Consider the following 23,651-nt stretch of genomic DNA (forward strand, 5'->3'; position numbering starts at 1 on the left):
CTTTTCCTTCAACTAATCTTGAAGAGTTTACAATCCTCTCCTGCATCAAGTAATTTTTTTTTTTCTCTTGTGGATGCTCACTTTCCTCTTTTCTTATTCAAACCAGCTGGGACAGTTTATCCCCTAGCATAGAAATGAAAACCTGACAGGCAGGTCTCTGCAGTAGAGATTGGGATGCTTCTCTCTCCAAACAGTGTTTTACTGTTGGCTGTTGCCGCTGAATAGCTCAGCCTGCCATTATGACAGAATGGCCCAGAACAGACCACAGGCAGGAAGCGTCTTTTGTTTCAGAGGGCTTTGGAGCTGTTTTTACCCTGCCATAAACTTAATTGCTTTCTGTGATGTATCTGGCAAACCTACCAGTGTCCTTTTTGCTGCCTCCTGCTTGGTCAATCAGGACTACCAAAGCCTGCAGCTTTGCTTTTTAGGAGGTTTGGTTGATTAACATGAGTTTGCCTTTGGCTTTTGCTAACATTGCGTATTTTGGGGCACTAGTGGTGCCCAGGAGAAGGATGTGAGTGTGGTATGTGTGTGGTGAGTTATAGATGAGAGACAGCTGGGTCTTCTGGGACAGTAGGGGAGCAGGCATGATTTAGTGGGCTCAGAAAATTGTGGTTTACCACAGGGTCCTCATGTGCATGAGTAAGTCATCGTGCTTCCTGAAAGGGAGGTTTCATTCACCTTGTCCCCATAGAGGATGTTTCAGATGTGGCAATTCCTTTAAATCACTGCAATTCTGACTCACCCTAGGATTTCTGGGTTTAATTGCTCCCCTTTCTTGTTGGTTTTATGACCAGTGTTGCAGGAAAGACAATACTTGAAACTCTGTGGGAGCCCCTTCTTTTGATTTTTTTCTTTGCAGTGATGATGATTGCTTAACAATAATAAATATAGAAAGAGGGTTTTTTTTATGTTTGCTTTTTGTTTTTTTAAAAAAGAACTTTGGGCCAGGTGTGGTGGGTCATGCCTGTAATCTTTGGGAGGCCTAGGCAGGTGGGTCACTTGAGGTCAGGAGTTCAAGACCAGCATGGCAAACATGGCGAAACCCCATCTCTACAAAAAATACAAAAATTAGCCAGGTGCAGGGGCATTTGCCTGTAGTCTCAGCTACTCAGGAGGCTGAGGCAGGAGAGTCACTTGAACCAGGGAAGCGGAGTTTGCAGTGAGCCAAGAGATTGCACCACTGCACTGTAGCCTGGACAACAGAGTGAGACTCTGTCTCAAAAAAAAAAAGAACCTTGCTCTAGGCTGGTTCTTGGTGACGATGACAAGCTGGGAATGGTGCTTTGAATGGCTAAAGGCATATTTACACATTTGCACATGCACCCGTCAGATTCCAGTCCACAGTAGCAGCCACTTTAGCAACGTTCTCATAATCCTCAGTGGCACCTTCTTTAAAGCTTGTTATCAATAATCCAACCAAAGCATTGCATTCAAAATTTAACCTTAAGCTGCCCTTGAAATTTTATCCTCAGGAAGTCTTTCTAGAATGGAGATGAAAACCTCTTCTGTGTCTCAACATGGCAAGCCCATGCATGATTTGCCTGTTCTCACCATAGTCATTTCCATATTTAAACTGTGAATATTGAGTTCTGTCTGCTATCAGCTGTGTCTCCCCATGCCTGTTCTCTGAATATAGGTCCTTGCTAGAAGAAAAAGAGTAAAGGTTGTTACTCCTGGATGGCAGATCTGTGTAATCGCCAGATAGACGATGAATGAATGTGTTTGGACAATAATGTAACCTGCAGCACACACTCTGATCATAGGGGCCTAACTTCTCTTTTGCATTAAGCCTCAGGTATGCTTTGATCAAGCGTGTGGTCAAGTCTTTTTAGGTTTACTTTGGGGCCTTAGCAGGGTACCCAAACAGATTGTTGCCAAAATCACACATGGTATGAGCCTATTTAGGTATTATCTAACAAAACTCTCATGGGCAACAATTACGTAGATAGTTACTTGTCATCTATTAAATCACTGTATTTTCTATAGGTTTTTAAATAGTGCTTCATTTGTAATTAAACTGTATTTTAACATATCCCCTCAAAAAGGGTAAATTAGAGTAATGCAGTATGGAAATGGTAAGGAGATTCAGATTAATTAGGAAATGATTAATTCAGATTAATTAGGAAATACCCTAATTCATTCATGGACCTGCTCTTGGAGGTCTAGGTGAGAGACCCAGCTGTCTCTCACCTGTCCATCTTCAACACACATATCACACTCATGTCCTTCTCCTGGGCACCACTGATTCCCCAAAACAGGCAATGTTAGCAAAAACCAAAAGCAAACTCATGTTAATTAACCAAACCTACTAAAAAGCAAAGCTGGCAGGCATTGGTAGTCCTGATTGACCAAACAGGAGGAAGTGGTACTCTGGAAGTCTGATTGGAGCATGACCTTGAAGGGGATAAGGTTCTCAATTGTCAAGTCTTTAAACTGGACTGCCATTTTAGAGGCTTTTACTGTTCCTTGTCAACGTGTGTGTTTGGCTTGTTTCAAAAAGACATTGCATTAGTTGTATACAAGGGATTCCTAAAATAACCAAGGGAGTGACCTAAGAAAGACAACCAGCTAGTGTTCCCATAGGATTTCTCTCCTGAAACTAAAGTTACACATCTCTTCTCTTCCATTTTTCACCTATCTTCAGTCGATCCCTGTTATCACCAGAGGCCAAATGGATAGTTCTGGGGATTGTTTTCCTTGAGCTGTGAGCTGAAATGCAGACTTTAAATACAGGGTTTTAAGGTGTTAGGGAGGAAAGCGACATTGATTTATTTGTTCTGTTCCCTGCCAGCCTGAGAAACCTGTCCCGTCAGGTAATGAACAACTGTTCTTATCCTAACTAGCAACTTCAAGAGAATGATTACTCATCCCATCATTACCACTCCCCCTGAGTCATCAAGGCTGGTGCATTTTGGTTTCCACTGAATAAAAATCTCCAGGCAATGGGAGTCTAGGGCCATGGTTTCTATTTAGTAATGTGAATTATATAAATGTGCCTTGGACATGGAAGCTGTGGCTCCTTCTAGAAAGATATTTCATAGGCCCAGGTCTTCAGCCATGTCTCTATTTGAGAAATTGTATTGGTCAGTATTGCCAAAAGTGGACATCTTAATGGTCAGTACAGAGTGATTATATGAGTGACCAGATGATACAGCTAGTCTGGTTGGTCACAAGGGCAAAGATACAGCTATGAAAATGGATAGCTATTTGCCTGTACCTCTTGCTTGTAACTTCATAGTCATGTTGCATGTTAGCCACTCAGTATTCATGGGGGATTTTAGTAAACCTTTTTTCAGGCCTTGTTCTGTGACAGTGCTGAGAGGGCATTCACACTTGACATGTGCCATCATAGATGAGGAGTATTGAAAGGCAGCTGGAGTCATTTCCATTTTACAAATACCATCTGTCTTCTATCACGTCACTGTTCTCCGTGCTATTCTTAGGCCCTGTTGTGCCTGATTTGGGAGACAAATGTGAGACTGCATTGTCCTGGATTGAATTTGGATGTATGGGTAGTTATAGAAATCATATTGATAGCCATGTGTGTTCAGTTCATTTCAAGGTTCAGTTTATTTCAAAAGTCTTAATATTTGTATTTATTACAGATCTAGAGACACATAGCTTTGTGTAGGGGCTGTATTTTGAAACATCATGGTTTATGGGAGAACCTGGCATGTAGAAAATCAAAAGAAAATACTCAAGGCAGAATGCTGAATGTAAGTTTGTGGGTTAATAGAAAATCCTACCTTTTTTCTACAAATTCTCAACTAATCCTTCCTAGGTTTAAATAAAACCAACAGTCACTGTTATAAGAGCTATCCTATCACCTTTCTCTGTCTTCAGGCACTTGAAATACATCATTAAACAACATCAGAATTAATCCAAGGCCCTTTAGACTTTAGACAGAGCTCCTTGGGGCAGGAGCCTTGTCTTCTTCATCTTGAATCCTGAGAACTAAGAAAAATAAATGTTTTATAAGCAGGCATATATGAAATAATTAGTGGCTGTGAAAATGAAACAAATGGTGATCCTGAAGCCCTGGCAGTTTGCCAGCATGTCCTGTTGGATCAGTGTGAGATAGGACCTGGTTGCAGGTGGGAGCCGCCACTCTGGTACTCTCGGATAAGGCCTGAATGGAAAGGCAATAATGTGTGCCCAGGAGTGGATTGACTTTACCATTGCCTGTGATTCCTGTGTTGAAATAGGAAGGCTCAGCCCAGGCATATGCTAAGGAAACAACACCAAGTCTTTTATTACTCTCCACAACATTTATAACCAAGTCCTATTCCATGCTCTTGTCCTTGAGGCATTCTGACAGTCATTTTAATGATTTATTTTCTTTTTCATAATCAAAAAACAAATAAAATATTTTATTACCTTTTGGGTAAACTTGATGTCTTTCTCCTCATTTCATCACTTTCTGGGTCTACAAAATTCCCCTTCCCTTTCAGTTTTTATAACTCAAGGATAGGAATTCTGTTTTTCTCATTCCTTATGTGAGAGCTTTTTTTTGAAGTCTGATTTTTTTTTTTTTTTTTTTGATCCCATATCCCCAGCCTATTTTCTTGTTGTTACTTTATATCTGTGAGTGGGATGGGTGGAGAGGAAAGGAGTATATGGAAAAGAGGACTCAAGAAATGCCATGTGTTTACAGTAACATATGGATGGCAGGGAAAGGGTTTGAATAAGAAAAGTATTTTTTCAATGCTCTTCTCCATTATTTAAAGATGTAAGAACATTGGCACTATGCTGCTGAAGATGTGTTGGTTTACTGAAATTTGCTCTGTGGTTTCTTTCCCAGGATCTACAATAAAAACTGGTGATCTATGTGAGAGCCCAAGGCATTGTGATTCCCCTCCATCCTGAATTGCATGTCTTCAATTCAAGCACCCTGCTTTATGGCTCCCAGGCCCCTGGTTTCTACCCTCTGCCCTTTTGGCTCATTTCCTCCTCAATTTCCATACGCTTCTGTATTAGTTTGTTCTCATGCTGCTAACAACGATATACTGAGACTGGGTAATTTATGAATGAAAGAGGTTTAATTGACTTATAGTTCAGCATGGCTGGGGAGGCCTCAAGAAACTTACAATCATGGCAGAAGGGGAAGCAAACATGTCCTTCTTCACATGGCGGCAGGAAGGAGAAGAATGAGCAAAAGAGGGAGAAGCCCCTTATAAAATTACTAGACCTTGTGAGAATTCATTCAGTATCACAAGAATAGCAGCATGGGGATAGCCACCCCAATGATTCAATTACCTTCTACTGGGTCTCTCCCATGTCATGTGAGGATTATGGAAACTACAATTCAAGATGAGATTTGGGTGGGGACACAGCCAAACCATATCACCCTCCTTCCATTAAGGTATCAGCAGCAGGATCTCCTTCTTCAGACCAGTCTTCATGGGCTTCAAAACCTACCCGACCACATGCGTGGATTTGTAAGGGCAAAGCTCTTCTTGGAGAGGTGATTTCAGGTCAGAGTTGATACAGCATGTGATTATGCCTTGTTCAGTGGTCCAACCAGGACATCTGTTCTGTGAACCTCCTAATCAGAACTGGATGTAATATTCCAATGGTGATCACACTCATGAAGGTCTGGGGTGCCTAGATAGCTAGTAAAACATTATTTCTGGGTGTGTCTGTGTGTCTAGAAGAGATGAGCTAAACTTTAATTGGTAGATGGCCCTCCTCTATGTAGGTGAGTACTGTCCAATCCATTAAGGGCCTGAACAGAACAAAAAGGCAGAGGAGGATTGAATAAGCTCTCTCTGCCTGACTGCTTGAGCTGAGACATGGATCTTCTGCCTTCAGTGCTCCTGGTTCTCAGGCCTTCAGACTCTGACTGGAATCAACACCATTAGATCCCAGCTCTCCCGGCTCCAAACTATACCACCAGCTTTCCTGGGTTTCCAGCTTGCAGATGGGGCTTTTTGGCCTTTCTAATATCATGAACCAGTATCTTTTAATTTATATATATATATATTCTATGGGTTGAATTTCTCTGGAAAACCCTGACTAATACAATTGTGAAGAAGAATTTTGTTTGATTCAGGATGAGGTTCCATTGTGCATTAGTTTCTTTAAGCAGCAGTACTATTACTGTGTTTTGTTTTGTTTTTTAAAAAAGACATGGTGTTTGTAATTACTTATAATTCATATAGACGAATTGCTAACTAGCGAGGTCTTGGTTACTCTTTGCCTGTGCTGTTGATTATTTGAACCTAAGTTTATCTTTAACATCTTGTTGATTTCAGCTTGATGCTTTAGTCTGTCAGGCCTTTTTTTTTTTTTTTTGCATCTTGATTCTGCTATGAAACATAGTAGCTGCTATTCCTGGCTTTGTGCCATCAGTAAGTTTGATAAAATGTCTTATCTTTATTCAAGTAATTGATAAAAATGTTAACTACAATAAATGACAGAGTTCCACAGGATACTATTAACACATTAGGGTTGAGACTCATCTATTAAAAAAAATTATTTGGCAGCTCATAATTTGCTATCATTTCCCTAAGGATAGAATATTCTATTTATTGCTTTGCCAAAATCTAGGTTGTGTATGGAATTCTACTGATGTGATATCTTGTAACCGTGTCCAAAAGAAGGGAGATTTATTCGGCTTGACTTTACTTTATGATACACATCCTGGACCTAACTAATCACTTCCTTTTTTTTCTGTTTGCTTATAAACCAGCTACTTATCTGCACATTAATCTGCACCTTTATTTATTGATTCAGAGATTTGTTTATTTGTGAATGTTCAGTGTCATGTCTAGTACTCAATTTACAAGACATGGTTCCTGCTTTCAAAAACCTTATAGGCTCATTCTGTGAAGAATGTCAATGGTAGTTTAATGGGAATAGCATTGAATCTATAAATTGCTTTGGGCAGTGTAGCCATTTTCATGATATTGATGCCTCCTATCCATGACCGTGGAATGTTTTTCCATTTGTTTGTGTCATCTCTGATTTCTTTGAGCAGTGGTTTATAGCTCTCCTTGAAGAGGTCCTTCACTTCCATTATTAGCTGTATTCCTAGATATTTTATTCTTGTTGTAGCAATTGTGAACGGAAGTTCATTCATGATTTGTCTCTCAGCTTGGTGTAAAGGAATACTTGTAATTTGCACATTGATTTTGCATCCTGAGAATTTGCTGAAGTTGCTTATCAGCTTAAGAAGCTTTTGGGCTGAGACAATGTTTTCTAGAAAAAACATGGTGTCATCTGCCAACAAAGATAGTTTGACGTCCTCCCTTCCTATTTGAATATGCTTTATTTCTTTCTCTTGCCTGATTGCCCTGGCCAGAATTTCCAATACTATGTTAAATAGGAGTGGTGAGAGAGGGCATCCTTGTCTTGTGCTAGTTTTCAAGGACAATGCTTCCAGCTTTTGCCCATTCAGTATGATATTGGCTGTGGGTTTGTCATGTACAGCTCTTATTATTTTGAGGTATGGTCCTTTAATACCTAGTTTATTGAGAGTTTTTAACATGAAGGATGTTGAATTTTATCAAAGGCCTTTTCTGTATCTATTGAGATAACCATGTGGTTTTTGTCTTTAGTTCTGTTTATGTGATGAATCGCATTAATTGATTTGTGTATATTGAACCAACCTTGCATCCTAGGGATGAAGCCTATTAGTTCGTGGTGGATTAGCTTTTTGATGTGCTGCTGGATTCCTGTCGGAGGTTGGGGGGTGGGAGGAGGGAGAAAATCAGGAAGAATATGGATACTGGGCTTAATACCTGTATGAATGGATGATCTGTGCTGCAGACTGCCATGGCACACGTTTACCTGTGTAACAAACCTGCACATGCTGCACATGTGCCCCTGAACCTAGAATAAGAGTTGGAAATAAAAATATAAAGTTTATAGTCTAGCAAAGGGAAGAGATATATAATTATAATACTCTGTGCATAATCTCTTTCGTCTCTCTCTCTTTGTGTGTGTGTGTGTGTGTGTGTGTGTAGTCAGGTGTCACTTAATGACAAGAATATGTTCTGAGAAATGCATCATTAAGGAATTTTGTCATTGTGCAAACATCATAGAGTGCACTTACACAAACCTAGATGGTATAGCCTACTGTACTCCCATGCTATATGGTATAGCCTATTCCTCCTAGGCTACAATTCTATACAGCATGTTACTATACTGAGTACTGTGGAGAGTTGCAACACAATGGGAAGTATTTGGGCATCCAGTATATCTAAACATAGAAGAAGTACAATAAAAATACTGTATGAAAGATAAAAAGTGGTACACCTGTATAGGGCATTTACCATGAATAGAACTTGCAGGACTGGAAGTTGCTATGGGCAGGTGAGTGAGTGGTGAGTGAATGTGAAGGCCTGGGACATTATTGTAGACTTTAAAAACACTATACTTAGTGTTTTTATACTTTACAGTGGCTACACTAAATTTATTAAAAATATGTTTTAATAACTAATTTTAGTTTACTGTAATTCTTTATAAACCAAAACATTTTTAATTTTTTGACTGTTAAGTAATAACATTTAGCTTAAAACACATTTTGCAGATATACAAAAATATTTGTTCTTTATATCTTTATTCTATCAGTCTTTTTTCTTTTTTCAAATTTTTAATTTTTTTTTTTTTTTTTTTTTTTACTTTTTAAACTTTTGTCATAAAAACTAAGACACAAACACACACATTAGCCTGGGCCTACACAGGGTCAGGATCATCAATATCACTGTCTTGCACCACCACATCTTGTCCCACTGGAAGGTCTTCAGGGGCAATAGCATGCATGGAGCTGACATCTCCTATGATAACAATGCTTTCTTCTGGAATACCTCCTGAAGACCTGCCTGAGGCTGTTTACAGTGAACTTTTTAAAACAAATAAATAAAAGTATACTCTAAGATAATAATAAAATATAGTAAATACATAAGCCAGTAACATAATCGTTTATTATCAGGTATTACGTACTGTACATAATTGTCTGTGCTATAGCTTTAGACAGCAAGCAGCACAGTAAGGTTGTTGACACCAGCATCACCACAAACATGGTAGTAACACGCTGTGCTATGATGTTACGACTACGAAGTCAATAAGGGATGGGAGTTTTTCAGCTGCATTATCATCTTGTAGGACCACTGTTGTATACGCTGTTCATCCTTGACTAAACCATCATTATGCAGCATGTGACTGTATGTGCGTGTATGCACACACATGTGTGTTTGTGTTACTTGTATAATAAATGTGGTGTTTTATAAACATAAGAGAGTAAATCGTACCTAGTAAATATATGTCCAAGAGAGCAGACAACCACCTGGTGAGCTCAGGACAAGGGAAGTAAAATTTGAGCTGAGCCTTACAGAGTAAGGAGTCAATCATTAGTGCGGCAGGGTATTGAAACAAGGGAATAAAACCTCCATTGATGAGCTCTCTGGAGCTGGACTCCAAATGCCTGCAAAGACCCTTCTGCCTGCCCCCCGACGTCCTAACCCCTGACCTGTGGCTTGTACTTAGTCATGTTATCTACTGACTTTCTTGCCCTTTCCTCAACCATTTGATTCACAGACTTCCAAACTATGTCTGATGTTTTTGTCTGGTGGGGCATTCGGGCTAAACAGGGGACTACAGGCAGTTGATAAGACCTGCCTGAGGGCCACCTACATGCTAGCATGGCAGCCACCCCAAAGACTACAGAAGGCAGTGGATTTGATTCTAAAAGACGTCCCATGCAGCCATATAGTATGCATACCTGACAAACTTTAAAATTAGAGTAGCACCTGTGCTTTAAACCAGTAATAACTTTGCCAAAAAGTGCGTCTCCCCATACACACACCATCCCCATGTACCTGGTCATCTAAACATCCTCACTTTGAAATGTCTTACCTGCTTTCATTCTCAGTTGAATTGTTTATGAAGATTTGAAGTGGATCAATTCAGCTGTGTTTGCATTCTGTAGGGCATGAAAAAATGGTATTTCAGTTATTATTGTTGTGAACTGAGGAACCGAATGCACAGTCTGGGTTTTTAGATTGCAGGTGGAATTGGCAGCATCTGTGGTTAGAGAAAGGGCCCCCAAGCACGTGAACTGGGTAAATTTGATTAGCGTTGCATGGAGAGAGTCAGCCTGGAACACCCCAATGCCATTCTTCTTCAAATGCATGTCCAGCTACTCATTTGGTGGGGAAATGCTTTTATTTTTCCATTGTTGGATCTCTGTTCCCATCAAATATGTAGCCATGTGGCTAAGGTGGTAACTCACAAAGCTGGCTGGGATTATGTTTTTAGTATCTTGGCAGTAAAGAGAGATGTTTATTTGGTTACCTTAGCTCTGCTCCCATTTGGCTATTTCCTCCTGTCTCTTATTCCCCTTCACCTTGTTACTTTGGCAGCCAGTAGCATTGCTTTTTGTAAAGAAAATGGATGCAAATTACCAGGGGCAATGAAACAACTCGTACATTGATTTTTGGCTTAGAGGCCCGACATTTTGGGAGTCAACAGCAGGATGCTTTGCTGTGGGATCTGCAAGGGATTGGAGTAGATGGCTAATGCTCTGTGAGCAAATCTCATGCCTGCCGGTGCTTCATTATCCATTCTCTGCAATGAGCAGCTTTAGCAGGCGATGTGCAGAGCCTGTTTATAGGACTGATGGTGGTTCACAAAATCTGCTGCCCAAACAACAAGAAAGCTCAAACTGCATCTTCTCCTTACACAACCTGGCACTATATCCCTTCTGCAAGAGTTTTTTTGTTTTTGTTTTTGTTTTTGTTTTGTTTTGTTTGTACTATTGAAAGTGAGTAGAACTGGAAGTAAGGTAATGTTTGTTGAGCACTTATTATATGCTAGGCATTGTAAAACACACTTTGTACTTATTAATTTAATTTTCACTGTATTTTTTCACTGCATTTTTTATAATTTACTCTGTACTATATCCCTAACATGTAAGTATTACTGTCCTGATTTATAGATGAGAAAATTGAGACTCCAAGAAGTATTTGTTTTTTTCAGGTTAAACAGTGCCTAATAGTTCTTAAGTTGAGGATCTGAGAAAAATATCCTTGAATCCAATTAAATCTAAAATACACTAAGTCTTAAGAAGAACTCGTGTTCCATTAGGGGCCAGAGGTTTAAATGCTCAGGCTGAGAGGTAATTAGGCTTCCAGCACAATCTTTCCATGTGGATTCAGCATATAGACAGTGTCCATTGTTCTTTCCTCTATCGCCATCCCATAATGTCAGGGTTTTCATATTTAGTTTTCATCTTTTAGAAATCTATTTTAAAATATTACAAAGACAACATCTTGTCCACCACTGTGATCTAGAGGTCAGTGCAAAATTAACTAAAAGTCAGTTTCCTATCACTACTTCCCCTACCCCCGTGAGACTAAACAGTGCTACCTGAACGGTCTGTCCTTTCGGCTGACAACAAACAACGAAGTGACTGACGCCATGCAGTGTGTAGTCCCTGTTCACAGAGCAGAGCCTGTCAAAGTCAAGGGACTCTGCGTCTCCATCAACTTCAGACACTGGCAGCTAACTCACCTTGCTTTTGAAATTTTGTTTTCCGTTAAACTTGAGAAATGCCTTTAATGCTTTCTTCCTGATACTAATACATTGTAGACATGATCTTCTAGGCCTGACGGCTGTTTTATGAGCTCTTGGAAACCTGTCAGTGGTATATATTCTTCTCTTTCTCAACAGATGATGCATCCCTGTACTTACTCTAGCCAGTGGGTCTTGTCAATAAATCTGTCAAAGGCCAGGCTAGTCTGCACAAACGTGCTCTCCACCTTCCCCGATGGAATGAGAGGCGGCCCTTTAGAGCTTGGTGGAATGGAGATTGCTTTTAAAATCGAACTCAGGAATAAAAGTATATATCCGTTTTCATTTCTGTCTACTACCATGGTCATGAGATTTCTTATTTTTCCTTCATTAGTCAATTTGTAGATTCCCAAGTTTGGGAGTGGGCAAAGAAAGTCGCAGCGGTACACACTGACTTCAGAATCACCAGCTAGCTGCAGGCAGGAGACGAGTGCATGCCGGCTGGCTGGCCCACTGCCACCTCCCACCGTGATGCTGGTCCTTCAGGAAGAACCCAAAGGGAGGCTTGTGTATTGCGTTATCAGGCTGGGGACCTGAGAGCCTCAATTTCTCCTGACATAATGATGGGTCTTCAACATGAATTAGAAAGCTCTGCAGTTATGCAGATGATTTTCAGAGACAGCACACGCACTGTTTTAACCCTCAAACCAAGTCTACTCATCTCAATAACTCTTAGCAGCTAGCTGGCAGTGCCGATAATGATGATAAAATCTGTAGCTTTTATGTTGGTGAATTACTCATGATGTATAGAGAGCTGTGTGACTTATTTTCAGGAGCTTTTATATTCCTAACAGGGGTGATTAAAGAGACAGACTCTATTGCTCAGATCAGCATATGTGCCACAAACATGTTTTCCACCCAGATTTCTAACTGGGATGTTTCTGTTAGCAGTGTTGGTGAGTGCCTGAAAGGTCATTTTGATTTATTATTTTTTAAACCAGGCATTCAGAATATTCAGAAGTTAATCAGTTCATAGAGATGTGCTAATTCATAATATACAGTCTCTTGCCACTAATGTCACTGCCAGCAAAGTCAGTCCCCTCAGCATCCTCCATCCTGAAAGGGTGACATGCCGCCCTGCCAGCAGAAAGCTCACCTGGCACTGTTGGTCTGTGTATCATCTACATTCTCCCCAGTTTTTCTGAATTAATAGGAAGCCTAGTTGGTTTAGGAATTCTTTTAGTTAGATTAGATAATTCACAAAACCGGTAGGAAATCATTCAACCTAAGTTAAAACCAAAACAACCATATCTTCAGGAGACATTTTCTACAAAATTCTGTCACTTTTATTTCTTTATTTTTCCTGACAATAAGAAAAAGAAAGGAAATATCGGAAACGGAAAGTCTGTCCCTTTGTAACTGGAGAGAAACTGGGTTTGGGTTTGCCTAACTTTTCTCCCCGAAGATTTAATCAGTATTTGCTGTCAAAGAAGAGAAATGCCGTAGCGTCTGCGAAGACACTTTGTCTGTCTCGATAAACATAGTTAAGGTGACGGTAGGCCTTATGTGAAGAGGTGTGGGGAATACTTTTTTAGGATTTGAATACAAAAAGACAGATTTACTAGAGGCTCTGCTGGGTTTTTTTTCTCCCTAAACTTCCTGATTCAGCGGGCAGTGCAGGAGCTGGTACAATGTTACATGCTGTTACACGAGTGAAACCAGCCGGATTTAATGATTCCCTGCTTCTGGGTCATAATTCTTTGGTAACTGCGAGAATTCCAAACTTGCAGCTCTTCTTTAGCTTCCCCAGGGCACGACAGCCCTTTTCTTAAGGTGGTTTTTGTTGGTGGTGGTGGAGGTAGATTTTTACTTTGTCTTGGCCTTAGTCTTAGCCCCTCCAAAGGAGACTAAAGTGAGGAAGAAAAGAAATTATCAAGTGTTGAACTATGAATGAGTCAGAGGAAGTGTTAACTAGACCCTCTTTGCTGTTGGAAGCATCCTAAGCTTAATTTGTGGGCAGGAGGCTCAGCCCTGAGACAGGCTCCCGGTCTCACTTCTCGCGATCTGAGGCCCAGCCTGGCTGCTGGTGGCTGGGAGCTGCGTCCTGATCCTCCATCCTGGCTGTGTGTGCTGTCCTGGTTAGGACATCTGGGAACTGGCTCTGCCACAGGCACAAAAAGGGCCTGGAAAGAATCCTGACCCTGGGGCTTCAAAGTACACAAAATGATTTTTGTTCTTTTAGTCCTCAGTTGCCCAATTTGACGTACTTTAAAAAGGCCTCTCAGTGGGCCTCACCTGCTCTGTGACCTGAGACCAGGCCCTGCACTTCACTGGTCCTGCTTCCCACTCTGTCTGTGGGTGGGGATGGACTAGATTGTTGGCTTTTCAGATGTGTTAAGCTATGGAAGCCTTTACTCAAATAAAATTTTGTGAAAGATCCTAAAAGAAGCAATTTCATAAAATCAAATCTATTCTCATTTAAAGGGGGTGAGGGACCGAGAGTACCTACCCCCCACCCCTCTCGAATCCCCTTCATCCGTTGGAACTCCAGCAGGGCTGTAAGGCCCCCATCCATTCCAGCCTAATAACAGACTGGCTGAGTTCAGGAAGTCACATTAAACGGAGGCCTGAAAATGCAGGTAATTTTACCTTTGTTAATCCTGAATCCTGGAGACAGCGTATCTTGCAGGTTTTAAGGGAACCAACCTAAAATGGCTTAATCCATGTTAAGTTTGTAAACACCAATCATCTCCTGTCCCTTGTAGCCAGAGTCATTCAGCTTTGATGTTGTTCAGTGACATGAAATGACAAAGGCATCTGTGATGAATTCTGCCAGGCATACCCACCTTGATATCTCAGAACTACATCAGGCCCCCAGCCACTTCCTGCTGGATTCCAGAAACCCAGACTCTTTGCCTCCCACCTGCCATCCCTTGAACCCGTCTAGCACAGGAACACCGTATCAACTTCCTTAAACTTTGCATTGATCCTGGCAGTCTCCTTTGCAAAAAAGTCTCATTGCTTGAAAGACTCAAACTCAACTCCTGCCTTTCTGAATCCTCCATGGATAATTCCATTTTCCTATCACACCCTGTTTTCCTTCTAATACACTTCCTTCTAATACATATCCATTTCACGAAATCATTCTTCTAGTCTCTGCCTCTAAACCTGTGGTCATGCTCTTTGCCCCTCTCACTATTTGCCTTTCCCCATGAAAAATCTTACGTCCTATTTTTCATTCAACAATATCCTTTACAGTTCACCCTTCAAGTTCTTCTTTCTTCTCCCTCCCACGGCAAGGAAAAGGCAGCGTGATGTGGCAGCAAGATTAGGGAACCAGAAGAGAGCACCATGGCTGCCGTCTGGAATTCTGCCGTGTATCTGCAGGTGCTATTGCCTAAGCCCCTTAACCTCTTTGGTTATAGTTTCCTCATCTGTAAGTGGGATTAATAATATAATATCTGCCTCACCTACCTTACCACGTGGTTATAAGAGTCAAAGAGGTATTGTATGTGAATGCATTTCATCTAATTTAAGCACTTTATATTTTATAATTTTTGTTCTTTAATAGTAAGGTATTTATGAGGTATAATCATAATCATTTTCTGTACCCTATAGCACTCATTTTAATTCTTTATTATACGCTGCCCTGTGCTTACTCCAGTTATTTAATGCATCATCAGTTTTTTGGGTCGAAGAGTTTTCATATGGTTTAAAACTCCGTGGCTCTCACAGCGTCAGCCACACAATACATACTTCATATGGATCTGTTTAATAGAACTTTGATTTCTGATATCCTCCAACACCTACTATTTTTGGTGTGCTGGCAGTAGCAGCCATTTAATCATCAGAGAAATACTTGAAGTTTTGGCAATCCTCCCACAGCAAGATTGAAATTCTAAGGATTTAAAACAGACATGGAACACCTTAAGAAGGAGCAGTAAATAAGTTGCTTGGGTGAGATACTCTCTTGAAAATTAACTCAAGTAGAACTCAGTCCTAGCACTGGTTAGAATGAGTCCAGCTATCAGTCCCTTGAGTCAGCATTGCCTCTCTAAAGCTCTGTGGATGCTCACAACCAACAAGGAGAAAGTCCCCTTCAGTAGGAAAGCATCTCAGACTGTCAGGATATGCTGTTATTTACTGAAGGGGCTGCTGCTTCAGAAATAGCCAAATTGCCCTTCGATAGGGTCAAGGGATTATATATTTTAACAGCCCACATTACTTTGCATTCAACTTTTTCCTAGTCAAATGCTTTCCATGAGAAAAGATTCCTGCATTAAGTTATGTCCATTATAAAAGTGAATGCTCTTAGTGCTTCAGTAAGTGGATGGCAAATACTTCTTCATGTAAGTGGAAATTATTTCATTTTGGATCACAGAGAAATATGCCATTTCTTTTAGATAACTAGAATACCTTTAGGAAAATAAGGTGAACCTGTTGTGATAAATTCTTATCAGAGAAGCAGGCATTCTGGGTACCACTTAATACACTGAAGATTTAATTTGCAAAGGGTAAGTTGGTGATCAGTAAAATTTAATTTTTTTCCCTTTTAAGCTTGATGTATCTACTGTACCTTATGCTTCTGGAAGAAGTAAACTTTGCTGGAAGGGTGAAATTTCTGAACCAGAAATGGAGATAGAAGAGCTATGGAGTTTGCTGGAAATCCTCTAAGTAGGAAATTGCCCAATTCCTAGTTTAGGGTGTGTAGGCTGAGCCTCAGCAAGATACCTGGTCATACTGCAAACCTAAGCACTTGTCTGTACCCATCCATTTATTCTGATGACATCTGCAGAAAATCCCAAACAGTGTGCTTGCTTTCTTTTTTGTTTTTTTAAGAAAAGAATTTTTTTTTTTCCTGAGCCATTTGTTCTACTTGGCCAATCTACAATGTGTGTAGATTTGTTTTCTGCAGATGTGCTTATTTCTGGGAACATCTCTGCATGGTTTCAGCATAAATAATATGCTTCCCTACCTACTATAAGTTACAGAAATTGCTGGCATTTTAGAAAAATTCATGTTGTAGAGTTAGTAATGCTCCATAACTCGTTGTCCCTATAGCAACTGCCACATGTTTGTAGTTTGTACATGGACTGCCTTCATCACTACTTCAAATCACTTTAGGACATGGGCCATGCCTTACTTAAATTTTTATTTCTAGTTCCTCATATAGCACACAGTAAGTGCTCGAGAATGTTTATTCAGTGAATAAAAGAGGAAAATACATATACATATATGTGTATGTATATGTATACATATACATATATGTGTATGTATATGTATACATATACATGTATATGCCTGTATTTTCAGTTTTAAAAGTTTATTTGGCCAGGCGCAGTGGCTCACGCCTGTAATCCCAGCACTTTGGGAGGCCGAGGCAGGCGGATCACCTGAGGTTGGGAGTTTGAGACCAGCCTGACTGACATGGAGAAACGCCATCTCTACTAAAAATACAAAATTACCTGGGCATGTTGGCTCATGCCTGTGATCCCAGCTTCTTGGGAGGCCTAGGCAGGAGAATCGCTTGAACCCAAGAGGCAGAGGTTACAGTGAGCCAAGATCGCGCCATTGCACTCCAGCCTGGGCAACAAGAGCGAAACTGTCTCAAAAAAAAAGAAAAAAGTTGATTTTTAATTTGATTCATGCTTTCTCCACTGAGAGAAACTCCAAAGGTAAATTTGGATTGATGATGCCAAAACATGGCTTTTCTAATCCAGTGTGCAACATAATTATCTACATGGAAGGAAGCCAACAACATGGGATACATTCATCAATGTGTGGCCATGGAGCAGCTGTGAACTTTGCCAAGTTTTCTTACATCTGTCCTTCTGCAGGGCCCAGGGAACTCAGCCTCATAAAGAAACTCATGAAACATCTCTCAGTTTTCTCTCATGAGCTACCATTGCCAAAATGTGTAGAAAGTTAAGTAGAAGTATAAGAAGAGATAGCAATTATTTTGATATACCACCACCTAGTAGACCTCATTAAGGTATTATATTCCTGAAGTTCTAGAATTTTCCTTGAAGAATTTTCTAACCAAATAAAGCTTGTTAGAATGTTGATTGTAGCTTGGCTGTTGTTTTCCTGATGGAAGCTTGTGATTTGATACCAGCTTGGTACTTCTCTTCTGCACTCCAGCCTCTCTCTCTTTCTTTTTCTTTCTCATACAGACTTGCCACCTCTGACTGTTTTGAGTTAATGATGAGAAACCAGATATGCATTGCTGTCAGGTGTGTATGGAGTGGTGGCCACATGGCTTAGAACACTCCTAAGTCTCTGTCTTCTCATTTAAATGTAGTATGTGTTCTCATTTAAATGTAGTATGCGATAGGCATGTTCCCTGTACAAGCATTTTTTTCTTATTAAATCCTTTTTCCCATAAAGTGCCTCTTGAAAAAAAATATGACTTCGCTTTCTCTTCTTTGTTCATTCCAAGATGTTCAGCAAACATTTGGGTCTCTGCTCCATGTCAGGCTCGTTTCTAGGGATGAAAGATTACTCCTGCCACTAAGAAAGGGAGACCAGCATCTCCTCCTATACACGTATTCTTCTTCCTGAAGAATCTGGCACCATGCCCAACTGTTGCATGGGCTTCTGGGGCACTCAGGGATTAAAGGCAAGATTTTTTTCCAGTGGACCAATTAAAGAAATTGAAGAATAATGAGGGTCTGAAGCCCAAAACTAGAACAATCTCACATTAAGCTGGTGAAATAGCAGCAGTGATTGCCATCTGCTGACACACCACCCACCAGTAGAAGCAAGAGTTCTAGGCCAGTCAGGCCTCCTGTGAGCTGGGAACCTATCCCTGATTAGAGTAGTTAGAGCGACTCCCTGAGCTCGCTTATAATTTGCTTAATCACACTCATTTCACTGAACTATGGTTTTGGCATAGGTGGTTTTAGTGGGGAAAAATACAAGGTTTGGAGAAAAAGGAAAGAAAGCTATTAGGGAGAAGGAATTCCAATTGATTCCCCTCCCTAGTCAGTTTGGGGCTGGCAGAAAAGGAGGCAAATGACATCAGTGACCACATGTAAGTAGAAGGAGGCTGATTTGGAAAATACTGGCCTACGTGGATTTATTGCATCTGGCTTTATTGCCTTCACAGAGATTGCGTTTTCTGCAAATGGAAGGTTTATGGAAAGGTTTAAGCAAGTCAATCGATGCCGTTTTTCCAACAGCATGTGCTCATGTTGTGTCTCTGCATCACATTTTGGTACTTCTCACAATATTTCAAATTTCCTCATTATTATTATACCTGTTATGGTGATCTGCGATTAGCGATCTTTGATGTTACCGTTGTAGTTGTTTGGGGGCACCATGAAGTATACCCGTCTAAGATGGTGAACTTGATCCATCAATGCTGTGGATGTTCTGACCGTACCAGTGATTGGTCATTCCCTCATCTCTCTTCCCCTCCTTGGGCATCGCTGTTCCTTGAGACATACAATATTGAAATTAGTTCAGTTAAGAACCCTATGGCCGCTAAGTGTTCAAGTGAAAAGAAGAGTCACATACCTCTCACTTTAAATCAGAAGCTAATAATGATTAGTCTTACCTAGGAAGGCATGTCAAAAGCTGAGACAGGCTGAAAGCTTGGCCTCTTGTGCCAGACAGCCAAATTGAGAATACAAGGGAGAAGTTCTTGAAGGAAATTAAAAGTGCTACTCCAGTGAACTCATGAATGATAAGAAAACAAAACAGCCTTATTGCTAATAGAGAAAAAGTGTGACTGGTCTGGATAGAAGACCAAACTAACCACAGCGTTCCCTTAAACCAAAGCCTAATCCAGAGCAAGGCCCTAGCTCTCTTCAATTCTGTGAAGGCTGAGAGAGGTGAGGAAGCTGCAGAAGACTTTGAAGCTAGCAGAAGTGGGTTCATGAGGATGAAGGAAAGAAGCCATGCGCATAACATAAAAGTGCAAGGTGAAGCAGGAAGTGCTGATGGACAAGCTGCAGCAAGTGATGCAGAAGATCTAGCTAAGATCATTGACGAAGGTAGCTACACTAAACAACAGTTATTTGTTTGTTTGTTTGTTTAGAAAAAAGTCTCACTCTGTCACTTAGGCTGGAGTGCAGTGGTATGATCATGGCTCACAGCAGCCTCAACTTTCTGGACTCAAGTGAGCCTCTTGCCTTGGCCTCCTGAGTAGCTAGGATTTAGAATATTTCAGAAACTTAGTTGGTAAAACAGCAGCAGGTTTGAGAGGATTGGCTCCAATTTTGAAAAATGTTCTGCGGGTAAAATACTGTTAACCAGTATCACATGCCACAGAGAAATCTTTGATGCTGGGAAGACTCAATTGATGTAGCAAACTTTATTGTTGACTTAAGAAATTTCCACAGCCACCCCAGCCTTTAGCAACCACCACCCTGATGAGTCAGCAGCCATCAACATTGAGGCAGGACCCTCCACCAGCAAAAAGATCATGACTTGCTGAAGGTTCAGATGATTGGTAGCATTTTAAAGTATTTTAAAATTAAGGTAGATACAAGTTAATAGACTCTAGTATGGTGTAAACATAACTTTCGTCTGCACCAGGAAACTAAAACATTTGTGTGACTTGCTGTATTGCAGTACTCTGGAATCAAACAATATCTCTGAGGTATGCCTGTAGGTCCTTTGAGTCTTGTTTTTCGAGAATTACTGAGCTCACAAAAGGAAGCAGCTGGTAATTTCCAGAAACATGTTTGTATAAGCCCAGAATTTGAATAATGCACTAAATGAAGTGTATTGCATGTATTTAAATATTTATGCCCAAATGGCTATCATTTCTTAGCCTGCTCTGTCATGGTCTCATGACTTGATACAATTGTTATAAGATTATAATTTTCTAGATGTGAAAGGCATTGTACAGAAGAAGATGAGAATCACAGTAAACCAAACAAAGGAAATGCAGAAGAGACATTTTCAGCAGAATATTGCAAAGTAAGATTCCCCGAGAGCAGGAACTCAGGCAACATCAATGAACAAAATGACGCCTGACACATTGTAGGTGCCCCGAAAATATTGGTTGAGTAACTCAATAAACATATTTAGTTACTTAAAGCAGGCTTGTCCAGTCTTTTGGATTCTGTGGGCCACATTGGAAGAAGAGCTATCTTGGGCCACACATAAAATACACTAACACTAACGATAGCTGATAAACTGCAAAAAAAATTGCAAAAGAAAATCTCAAAATGTTTTAAGAAAGTTTACAAATTTGTGTTTGGCCACATTCAAAGCCGTCCTGGGCTACATGCGACCTGTGGGCCATGGGTTGGACAAGCTTGCCTTAGAGGGTATAAATTGGATTATTTTATGAAATTAATTAAAATGTGGCTTTTTGGTGAGGAAAGTGTAAGGAAAGAAAGAAATGGGTGAAGATTTTGAATGTGGCAAAGCATATTTTTCAAACTTTTAGCTGGGAAAACATTAGTTATTCTTCTCATTTCCCATCAGGGACACAGTTTGGTTCCATTTTCTTCCCTATGATTCAATGACTGGGGGAGAATTTTTGTAAAATTGTCTTTTCCTGGGTACAGCATTCCTAGTTTCTTTTGCTCACCTGTTTGGATGTTGTGAAGAGACAGTATAGGAGAGAGACAAGTGCACATTTAAACTACTGATTATAAACATTATTTTCTCTCATTTACTTCTAGATCATGAATTTAATATCCCCCCTGTGATGCAAAGTAGAGACTCAGCGGTGTCAGATTCTGGAGGCAAGTTGGAGGCCTTGTTTTTTCACTTATAAATAGGCCCTACCTTGGATCTCTTCTAAACTCTCTTGTCAAGCCATGGGCTGGTTGGTTCTGACTTTATCTGAATGTGATGTCTTCCTCTGCTCCCATGTTCTAAGCCCTTGCACCGAGGGTGGGAAAAAGGATTGACATTCTTCACCTAACCCCAGCCCAGAGTCATTACTCAGACAAGATGTGATGAATAAATATTGCCTTTGGAGGAAGACATGCAAATTTGCCAAAGAAAGGAATGCAGTTCTGGGACCTCCTAGCTACAGTGTTACGTAAATCACTCAACACCCAGTAAAGTTGAGGTTGTGAAAGTCAATCATTTTCCATTTGTATTATGGCTAATTAGTCTAAGGAAAATGGTGACAGAGGATATATTCCTAACATCTCAGGAGGTCACCTGGCTCCAGAGAGGTAGTTTTAAACATACTTACCTCTAAGATGTCTCATGTGGGTAGCTAGTATTTATGGAGTTCTTTCTTTCTTCCTGCCGTTAGTCTAAGTGCCTTGAGACAAATTAACTCACTTACTTGAGGTCATTGTTTTCTATTATTCTGTCATTTTTGCAATGAGGAAACTGAGGCACTGGGAGATTCAGTAACTTGCCCAATGTTATACTCTAACTTTTAAGACTGATTCTACCTGTAAGGAAACTGAAATGCTGAGAAGTAGCCCAGGTGTGGCAAAATATTTAGCTTTTTCACTAAGCTAAATAACAGGAATTTCCCCCTTAATATATATGTACAAGAAACTATTGCTTCCTTTCCTATTGGAGTGGATGGTAGCCCCTCTTCCTGTGAAGACTTCATACCAGGGGCTAAAGAGTGAGAATTCTCAGGCCTCCTTCTTTTGCCTACTCAGCAGCCTGAAATCTGGGGTCCCAGAACCTCAAATGTAGTCGTGGGAGATGAAGCTATTTTTAATATTTCACAAAGCATAAAATAAATTGTCTATTCAAGGGCAATAAAACAATATGAGCTAATGAGTGTATAAAAACAATTTTTTGATTTGTCCAACATTATATATATCTCATGTATATATGTATACATCATGTTAAATAGTAATTATCTCATGTGGATCACTTTTTATGGCAATTATGTGCTTTTAATCTTAAAAATGGATAATGAATTATCTTCTACATAGAGTTTAGATAAATCCTTCTAAACATGGAATATGAAGTTAGGCATAGGGGCAAGATAGAAATAGATCTGGGGGACAGAAAAGTTCATGCCTGTTGGTCTATAGAGTAAGGGAGAAGTGCTGCTAATAGCCAGCACATCACAACACTGTATACATACATGGAAATAAACCTATTGGGGAAGCAAGGCAATGCTTCCTGGCTGTTGATCTTCCTTACCTTCATTCTTAATTGGCTTTTATTTCAGACAACTGTGAATGTGTTCTTACCAGGATCTCAGGGGACATTATCAGTGCAATTTGCAAAATGTAATTAGGATGGTGAATTGTCAGGTACCCCTACACCCACCTCCAAATGATGCATTTCAAAGCCAAACAAAAATGCTATTTTGTACCATCTGCTGTTTGAATTTTCCAAGTCATTGGTCCATTAGAAAGAACTATTGAGCTTTAACCATAAACTATGGAGCCAATTGAATTGTTTTGTTTTAATTTAATTTTTGAATAAGTCATGCATTCACATGGATTATAAATCAAAACAATGAAATGAGTTATACTCTGAGAAGTCCTTTTCTCACTTCTGTTCCCTTGTACTATATTTGTTTTATCCCTGGCTCTCCACCTGTAGGCCATCACTTTTATTAGTTTCCTAAGTATTCTTACGAGTATATTTATCCATATATGAGTAAACACATATAGTGTTTTTCGTACTGTTCCCTCTCTAACACAATAGGTAACATATGAAGTAACATTGATAACACAATCGGTAATGTGTGTGTGTGTGTCTGTGTGTGTGTGCACATATCTGTATTCCTTTTAATGGACACGGGTTGTTTTCAGACATTTACTATTACACACAGTGCTACAATGATATGATGCCAATACATTGTTGTACATGTATGCAAGTCTACCTGTAGAATAAAACTAGAGTAGGATTTTTGGGGTAAAGAGTAAGTACATCTGAAATTTCAATAATGTTGCCAAATTGCTCCACAGGGTTTGTATTCCCCCAAGCAATATATTAAAATATGATTTCCCATGGTCTTCTCAAAAGGAGAGTGTTAAGCAAACATGTTCATCTGTCAGCTTGGCCAAAATCTAGAAGTTATAAAGTATAATTTTAATTTTCATTTCTCCTATTCAAAAAGATGCTCAACTGTTCTCATGATGTTTAAGGGCCATTTGATGGATTTTTCTATGAAATGTGTATTAATTTTCTTTGCCAATTTTTCTATTGGATTTCTGATAATTTTCTTATGATTTCTA

General features: G+C 40.0%; 1 protein-coding gene across 8 annotated transcripts in view; it reads left to right on the forward strand.

The window, feature by feature from the left end:
* Window positions 1-23,651, forward strand: part of LYPD6B (LY6/PLAUR domain containing 6B) — a 181,577-nt gene that overhangs the window by 133,292 nt on the left and 24,634 nt on the right. For 2 of the 8 annotated variants that reach the window (XM_031651223.1, XM_031651225.1), the window contains 2 exons: window positions 17,691-17,750; window positions 21,159-21,221. The exons of 5 other annotated variants lie outside the window; for them this stretch is intronic. The gene's annotated coding sequence lies outside the window, so the exon portion shown is untranslated. Of the gene's footprint in view, window positions 1-14,820; window positions 14,905-17,690; window positions 17,751-21,158; window positions 21,222-23,651 lie in introns of those variants that run through there. One more of the 8 variants, XM_031651226.1, reaches the window with a different exon arrangement.

Source organism: Papio anubis, chromosome 10, assembly GCF_008728515.1.
Source record: "Papio anubis isolate 15944 chromosome 10, Panubis1.0, whole genome shotgun sequence".
NCBI lineage: Eukaryota > Metazoa > Chordata > Mammalia > Primates > Cercopithecidae > Papio > Papio anubis.